General features: G+C 38.1%; 2 protein-coding genes across 3 annotated transcripts in view; one reads left to right on the forward strand and one right to left on the reverse strand.

The window, feature by feature from the left end:
- Nucleotides 1-1,408, reverse strand: part of mob3c (MOB kinase activator 3C) — a 6,752-nt gene extending 5,344 nt beyond the window's left edge. For both annotated transcript variants that reach the window (XR_312093.1, XM_005747485.1), the window contains exon 1: nt 1,112-1,408. The gene's annotated coding sequence lies outside the window, so the exon portion shown is untranslated. The remainder of the gene's footprint in view (nt 1-1,111) is intronic.
- A 4,614-nt stretch (nt 1,409-6,022) lies between these two features.
- The window catches only part of elovl1b (ELOVL fatty acid elongase 1b), a 12,608-nt gene continuing 9,934 nt past the window's right edge, over nt 6,023-8,696 (forward strand). The window contains exon 1 of the mRNA XM_005747486.1: nt 6,023-6,168. The gene's annotated coding sequence lies outside the window, so the exon portion shown is untranslated. The remainder of the gene's footprint in view (nt 6,169-8,696) is intronic.

The raw sequence follows: 8,696 nt of genomic DNA on the forward strand, positions 1-8,696 counted from the left end.
TTTAAAACAAGAAGATGGACGGTTACATTTTATAGTCTCAAATATGTTTTGTAAACGTGTTAGCGTGGCAAAACCGAATTGAATTGTACATTTCTATTCACCGTTTGAAGGATGTGGGAAGAATGTCCAGAGATCTGACACCTAGATTAAAGCAGCTGTGATTGCAACACATGATACTGCAGCCGCATTGAGTCCTGAGTCCCATTGTTAACCCTCTCAGGCCCAAATTAAGTTTTTTGTTGCTAATGCACAACCAAGTCCTGCAGTGGTACTTCTGAGTAAAAAAAACTCATAAAATATGTGTGTGGGGTAATCAGGTTGTTAGTTCTTAACTGTTGCAAATCTGCAACGTCTGCCTGGAGAGGGTTAACTGCCGTATTCAGAATTTCCCACAGTTGTAACTGAGGCTCTGGTGACTTGAATTAGCAGATGTTTCTGTCACTTCATGCCAGTCTGTACTCCCAACACGTGATATTGATATGGGTGTTGTTATCTTTCTATTGACAAAATAACCTCAAAAATCACAACCCACAGGCCTCTCGCATGTTTGTAAAGCTTCTGGAGGACTGGGGTCCCTCCTGTCTTAATCTGAGGAAAAGGCAATGGCTAAAAATAAAAACACATGTGATCATCTCCATTGGCTCTTTCCACTAGCTTTCATAGTTTGCCTGATCTCAGTTCAAAACTCACCACTGGGGGAACTTGAATACGTGGTCAGTCGATAGCTCTGAATATGTCCATAACAAACGAGAGTTAGACAGAGCTTCATTCACTCCTAAACTCTGAGAGACACTGGTTCAGTTAAAGATTCAGCTCAGACATCTTTGGGATACGAAAACAGTTATGATTTATACAAAAAGTGACAGTATGAAGGAGGAAGTGACTGTTGACCAATTTCTGTCCCTACTTGCCTGAGCAGTCACACTGAAGCATGTTAGAGCATGCAATGTGGCATGCATGCTTTGTTTTCTTCTTTTTCTACCAGTTTTCCATCAGACACTGCAATTTCTTGAAACTCTTTCATTTCGTGGTGCAGCAACAACAAGAAACAAATTGTCAGTGGGAAAGCAAAACAAGACATTACAGAATGGAAAATCTCTGTGCACTGTACCTGGCCGAAATCCTGCAGCGGAGTATTTGGAATGTGGTGGAGAGTTGTGGGAAGTTCGGGGAGGATTCGAGTGTCTGGATCCTTTGATTCTAAACTCCCTGTGAAAGCCTGCTTCAGTGACTCTGCCCCCTCTAGGTCCTCTGAATTTTCTCTCTGCTAGTTGCTAACGGTCTTAAGGGGCTCCAACTTCCCTCAGGAAAACAGACAACACACTAAAAGAGAAAAAAGATATTTGCCTTCTCTTCCTGTAGGTGATGTCACTTCCTGACTTTGTCTAGTAGGTTCTGCTATCTGTGTGTGTGTGTGTCAGTATGTGGGTGGGTGTTTGGAGGACCTATAAAGTGAAAGAGAAGAAGGGCTGAAAAAGGCCTTCCCCGAACACTGACTCTGCCCTCCCTCTTTTCCATTTTTTTTTCTTTCTTGGCGATTTGCAGGCAAAGCAGCCAACCCTCTTATCCAACCAAAGCCCAGCCCTCTGGTAAAGGTCCTGAGAAAACATCCCTTCTCTTGAGCCACTTATAGGACACAAGGAAAAGAATAATCCCACAAACATTTCTGGATGCCTGGCAGTCCACGACCATGATGCCTGGCTATTTTTTATGAAGTCTCAATAACATATTATTTAAATTCTTTGCCTTTTAAAGAAGTTGCTTTGGAATTCAGTAAGTTCCCTACATGGAAAAACTGCTCTTTGAAAGACACAATTTCTCTTTAAACGACTAAAAAAGCTCTGTGTTCAAATCATGAACAAACAAGCCACGTGTGACTTTAACAGTCAAATTCCTTGTGACCTTAGAAGGTTACCTTTTTTTGTGATAGCTGCTCTGTTTGTCTTACGGAAAAATTGTGATACTAAAGTGCACAGGCTGTCTACACCATGCATGAAGAAGCTCTCCATACTTTTTGTGAAATTGTTCCCTCCCAGCTGATAATATTGTATATGTTTGTGTGTCTGTACATACATATGAATCCATATATATGTGAAAACATATTGATATGTCTATTTGACAATACAGTCAAAACTTTATGGTGGGTGGGGAGTGGGGGAAGGTAGATCTAAATTGCAGTACTCCAACATTTCCACCTGAGGTCAGCATGACTGTAATGATGGCGTGTGGGTGGAGATAACGAGAGGCTAGTCAGAGCTATCAGTCAGTTATCAGCAAGGGAAATTCCCTATTTACTGATGAGCAGCTGATTATCTTTTTAAATAACTAAATCATGATCACATGTCAGTGATTAAAAAGAACTGACAGGTCAGATTGTTTTTGTTGGTGGTGGTTTTTTGATGCCATACATTTAACAATAAAATATAAAGTCACTAAAATAAAACATAAGTTTACTATAACATTCATAAAGAAAGTACAAAGCCTGGTTAATGGTTGTGCAAAACACAAATAGACTGAACTGCTTAAGTAATTATTGAATTGTAACTCGTGTAAGTTGGTCTTGGTTCATTTTCTAGGTTTGAAGATTAACTATAAAATATTAAGCTGCTCCAATAACTGAATCTGTGTAATGGTTGTTTCCAATATTGTGAAAAGAAATGTCCGTGTATTAAAGAATCAGGAACTTTCTGGCACATTTGAATAATCAGTGTATGCTTATTACATTTACATTATTATAGTTTACTTTTTCAACCGATCATTGTGTTTCAAATGACCAAAAGCATTCGAACAACTCATTTATCTGAGTTATTCAAAAAATATATTCAACAATATAAATAAATAATAAAGCAGAACGTTAAAGAGAAATAATTCAAACTCTGAAATTTATATCCTTCCCTTAAGTTGAAATAGATTCTGATGTAATGATTGTTTACAATGTTATTCATATTTTTTCCGTGACATACACAGAAAAGCATGGATGAATCACACAGGTGTGCATTTATGATGATTCCTTGCCCTATGCTCTAGTTTTCCATGTCAGAGTGAGTGTCATCATCCAGATATGTGACAGATGAGGAAGCTGAACCAGTCGGGCATTTCCTCACCTGCCTCATACCATCACTTAGTGTAATACTCTGCTATTATTCTCTTAAAAACCCACCACCTTAAGCACCATATATTTTTCCACTCCTTGAATGTAGCAGGTAGATTTTCTTTAAAACAAAACAAAAAAGAAAAATTTTTTCACATGCATATGATGAAAAACATTTAACCTTTAAAAAAATAAAGCAAAAATAAATGCCTTAAATGTATAAAACGCACAATTTCATAGAGTTACAGTTTAGTACAGCTGTTGGTGTTATGTATCTTGAACTATTGCTGGATAAACCTACATGCTCTAAGTTTGTGGTTAATATTAATCCAGTTTCAACAGCAGTATTTGTACTCAGTTGTTCTGGAGCTCAAAAGTGAAAAGTATTGTCTCAAATTAAACTGTACATTCAAGCGGAGGTTATACATTTTACAATATTATTCTCAAACATGGGTTTTCACTGTTTTGGATTACTAACCTGCAGGGTCGAGAAGACCTTTTCAAATCCTTCAGAACTGTATAAACTCTGTTTATGTTTATGTCTCTTATACTGTATTTCTATGTTTCCAACTGCTGACTGTTTTGTAAAGGTGTCCCTTCTTGGCCACATTCACCTTAAAAAAGAGACTTTAATCGACTTTCCGATTAAATAAAGGATGAATTAAAAAAATAAATAAACAATCCTAAATTAACACACGCACACATAAATGTTATAGTTATGGTTATGACCATAACATTAGTTTCATTGTTGTTTATTTATAATGTTTTCTTGCGCTTTATTCAATTTCTTCAATTCATTACATAATTTGCTTTATGATGTTTTATATGATGATGTAATGTTGGCTTGTATGGACCCCAGTAAGAACAAAGGTCATCAGTTTGTGACTACAGCTTTAGGCAAGGTGGTGAGCCTACTACATTTGCAGGTTATTCATTACACCACAAGTAGAGCACATGTCTGATATGTGGTGTCATGGCTTGGCTGGAAGCCTACAGATCTTCCACAATGGTCATTATAGTTAAATCTCACCACCAGGACTCTGCTGCCCAGGAGATTTGAATGCATCTACTGTTTTTACTTTGAAAGGCCAGGAGTGTGTGACAGCTTTGGGCAAACAGAACCAGCTCAACTAAAAAAACAAGCAAATAAAAACATTTTTTTAAATCGTAGTGTGTTACATGAACTGACACATGTCTGGCATGAGGAATGCAACACGTGTGTTTATATAAAACATGTTGCTTCTACTTGTTTGACAGACAAGCCGACTTTTATCGCTTCCTTCCATCATGTTTTGTTGAATAAGAACACCAGCGTGTTGTGCCACATGTTATATCCTGCAGTACACTTTGAAAAAAAGTAAACACTGTTGAAGCAATAAAAGGCACAGCCGGGTTGCTGAACTGTGTTTCGGGCCTACTATATATGTGTAATTATTCTATACGCACGGACTGCTTTTGGTGTGATTATTTGAGTAGCTTATTAATTGGCTTATTACTTACTTATTACTTATTTACTGGCTCAGTTCCCAGCTATTTTAAACAAGCTATTGTTGAACCAATATTAAAGAAACCAAATTTGGATCCATCTCTTCCAAGCAGTTACAGGCCAATATCAAAACTACCATTGGTGTCAAAGATCTGTTTTAGGTCCTATTCTCTTTTTGCTGTATATCCTCCCTCTAGGCCACATTATCAGACGCTACAATAGTATTTCTTATCACCTCTATGCTGATGACATTCAGTTGTTTTCAAAGCTTCTGAGTTGTATAAATTGTCTTGTTTAAATAATTGTCTGTCAGAAATCAAACAATGGTTAAATGACAGTTTCCTTCAGTTAAATGCAGATAAAACAGAAACTTTGATTATTGCACCTGATCACATGCTCTCAGAAATTAGGCAGCATATCAGTTTTTTAGACCCTTCATTTCAGTCGAGTCTCAGAAACTTGTGTGTTATATTTGACAGTTCGATGTCTCTTGAGAAACACTCTAAACAACTTGTCCGGAACTGTTTTTATCATCTAAGAAACATTTCTAAACTCAGGCTACTGGTGTCAAAGGCAGAACTTGAGATGATGATTCATGCTTTTATCTCTTCTCGTTTGGATTATTGTAACGGTCTTTTTACGTGTCTCAACAAACCAGCTCTGGATCGCCTTCAGTCTGTACAGAACAAACAAGAGGTCACACATTGCTCCAGTTTTGGCTTCTCTTCATTGGTTGCCTGTAAATTTTAGGGTTCATTTTAAAATTTTAGTTGTAACTTTTAGAGCTCTGCACGGTGAAGCTCCCCAGTATATCTCTGACCTGTTGAAACCTCATGCTTCATCCCGAGCACTTAGGTCTTCAAGTCAGAGGCTACTGGTGGTCCCACGTACCGGGTTTAAAACACGTGGGGATCGAGCTTTTCAGGCACTGGCACCTAGGCTGTGGAACTCTCTGCTGTTGTCTTTACGCTGTCTAGACTCTACTGACTCCTTTAAAAAGCAGCTGAAGACATTTTTATACAATTTTAATTAATTGAATTAATTTTAACTTGTATGTCTGATCTTATTGTAAAGGACTTTGTGATTTTTATCTGTGAAATGTGCTATATAAATAAATTTTACTTACTTACTATTTTACTTACTAATTGTATTTTAGTTTTTCTCTAAAGATATGGCAACTTACCTATACTCTGCATACTTTTATTCACATATGAGAGGAACCAAACTCAAAGTCATTTCTGTGTGTCAGTCGTTTTTTTTACAATTGTAACCAGTAGTAGTTACAAAGAGCAGAAAATGAGCTCGAAACTGTACAGAATTTACATTACAAACTGTTACAATGAAACATCTGTGAGTGACCGCGGAATGGAGACGAAATGACATTTGATACACTGAGATGATTACGTCCATATTAAGCGACTAACTCACGCCAGTGTACAGATGACTCCACCTTTTTCCGCCTCCATCAAAGGGTTGGGTCAGGAGGAAGATTTAAGCCGAGAGGAAGAGGAAGCACCGCTAACTAAAGCCACGCTTTGCGTCTTTTCTCCAGCATTCATTCGACAGACTCCACAGGTTTACTTCAGTAAAAGTGAGTAGCTTTTGGACATTGTTGTCAGACTGTTTAACAGTGAGTTAAATGTTGACTCAGGGAGTTACTTTAAGGTGCTGCAGTTTTTTTTCCTCCCTCGGGGGAGGGGGGGGAGGGGGCCAGATGTCAATTTAAACAATGTCAAATTCAAAGCTTTCTTTTGTTGTTTGTCTTTAAAGGCTCTTTTTTTTCTTACGCCTACAGTAAAGTAAAAAAAAACTAGAATTTTTGTGTATATAATCTTTTTTCTTTTTTAAGAAAAAAACAAAAAACCCTCAAAGTTAGGCGTTACCCCCTAACCAGATATCCGGTGTTGACTGGACTAATTGTATCGCCTGTGCACCTATTGTTGTTCTGCACTTTGAAGGGTTTTGATGTCATTTGCCATTTTGTAGCTGTCATGCATCTAAAGGGAGGCAATAAAAACAGCATATTAATGTGCATACTGCAAGCTCCAAATGTGCTTCCGCGAGAAGTGAAATATAGTTTACCTGCTGGTCAAATGTCACAACGGTTTCTAACGGTTAACGCTAAGCCAGAGCGACGCAGAAGCGCACACTCAGCTTCCTCCAGCTCAGAAACATACTCGCCTTTAGCTAATCTGTCAGGTGAAACATGGTTACAAAGTCAAGTTGTTGCATATATGAAGGGGCAAAACAACAACAACTAAAAACAACTTTCACACCACTAGCAAAATGTAGATTCTCCACTAAATGCTGTGTGATCTCTTATAGTGGCGAGGCGGAGAACTACATCAAACATCACATCTGTTATGTAACATGTGATTGACAAAGAGTAGGCGTGTGCATGTATTTTTAATTAGTGTAACTTATTATTGTGTAATGTTAACATCCATAAGTGCATTTAATGTATGGAAAGTCTGACTATAGGAGAAAGGGATGCCATGCTAGAGATTTAATGGCATTGCTATGCATTTGATTGCCCACAGTCTCTGCAGCCTCTGCATTATTTGAATTGCCACAATTTTCCACTGTTTAGCTGGAGAGATTACACCGACGCAGCAAGTAGTTTGGTTAAACAATTTAAGCTTTGTACAGTTTTGATTAGTTCATGAATGTGTTTAAAAGCCCCCCTCCCCCCAGTTATGTCCCTGTGAAAGTAGCCTTTGATGGTTTCCAAATTGTGTGCCAAGATAGATTATGGGCTACTAACTGAAAGTTACGACAAATGTTTACAATGTCAACAAACAATTGTGTGACTTAGACAAAAGAGCTCAAGGTCAACCAGCCCAGCCATATCTCTGATAGCAATGTAAACACTACAGCAGTGCTGTGGCTGTTAACAGTTCAGCATCATACTCTTATCACTTCACCTTCAAATGTCAACACCTTCTCCAATGGCCTTGGGTAGTTTCAAATATAATCTTCAACCAGTAGAAATGACACTGGGTCTTTTTAAACGGTGTGTTTCTGACTATGCTTCTATCCAGCAGTGCCGAGTGTGGTGGTGGTGCAACCACAACCTCACATGCGTCTCCTGTTCATCAGCGAGCATGTGTAGTGGGGGGATGTGTCATTTTACTTCACCTCATGTTAAAACCTGTTTTTTGGTTTTTTTTAAAATGGGGAAGCAGGATTTTAAGGTTGCTTCCCCAACTGGGTTAGTTCACTGACATGTTTAAGATCTGCCCTGACATGATTTTTTTTTTTTTTTTTTAAACTCTGTGTGTGAACTTGGCAGATCTGACTGCTGTCAGTTAACTTAAGGCTTCTATTGGCTCTTTAAATGTTTTCCAGAAACTCTCTGAACTCCTGCTTATTTAGACAAATGCCTTCATAGTCTCTATTTATGGACCGACTTGTTCTAAAACAACTTCCTTGGAAAATACTCCAATTGGGAGTAAGTTGCACGTTCAAGGAACCTGCAGTAAATTTGACCTCTGATGTCTATAAACAAGTATTTTAGAAGGCTCATTTCATGTTTCTCCATTCGGGTGGAGAAGCTACTGTACCTGATATTCAGCATTTCATTTAGCCAAATGTCTGAATGTCACTTAAGTGCTCACATGCTGATAGGGAACTTTGTCGAGGGGAAGAAGTGTGACGTTGTCAATTAACTGTTATCTCTTTTGTTTGGGGTGTGGCCATAATGCGCATGAACGGCAGCAGTAGACAGTATGGGTTTCAGTTTGAGGCCTTTTAAGTGAGCAGATCTAAACAGTTGATCTAGTTGGACTAGAAGTAATTAAAGCTCAACATTTGATGTGCACTTCAGTCTGTATAAGCATCTAATATTTGAATTCCTATGTTGTAATTTAAATTCTTCAATTCCAAGAAGAGGAAGTAAAGTACTGGTTTTATGTCCTCCAGTATGCTATGACTGGTTCTGTGTTTTGACCAGCATGTTTAGTTACGGTGGCTAAATGGAAATCAATTTTCCATTCGCTTGTATCGTTTTATGGAAATGTGTGCCAAAGGTCAAATGATACAAATACTGTAAATTAAAAACTGACAGACTGATTAGTAATACTTGAACCCTTTGTTTGTGTGTGTGTGTGTGTGTGTGTG

The sequence above is a fragment of the Pundamilia nyererei genome, unplaced genomic scaffold (genome assembly GCF_000239375.1).
Source record: "Pundamilia nyererei isolate P.nyererei 1_Seehausen unplaced genomic scaffold, PunNye1.0 scaffold00199, whole genome shotgun sequence".
Lineage (NCBI taxonomy): Eukaryota > Metazoa > Chordata > Actinopteri > Cichliformes > Cichlidae > Pundamilia > Pundamilia nyererei.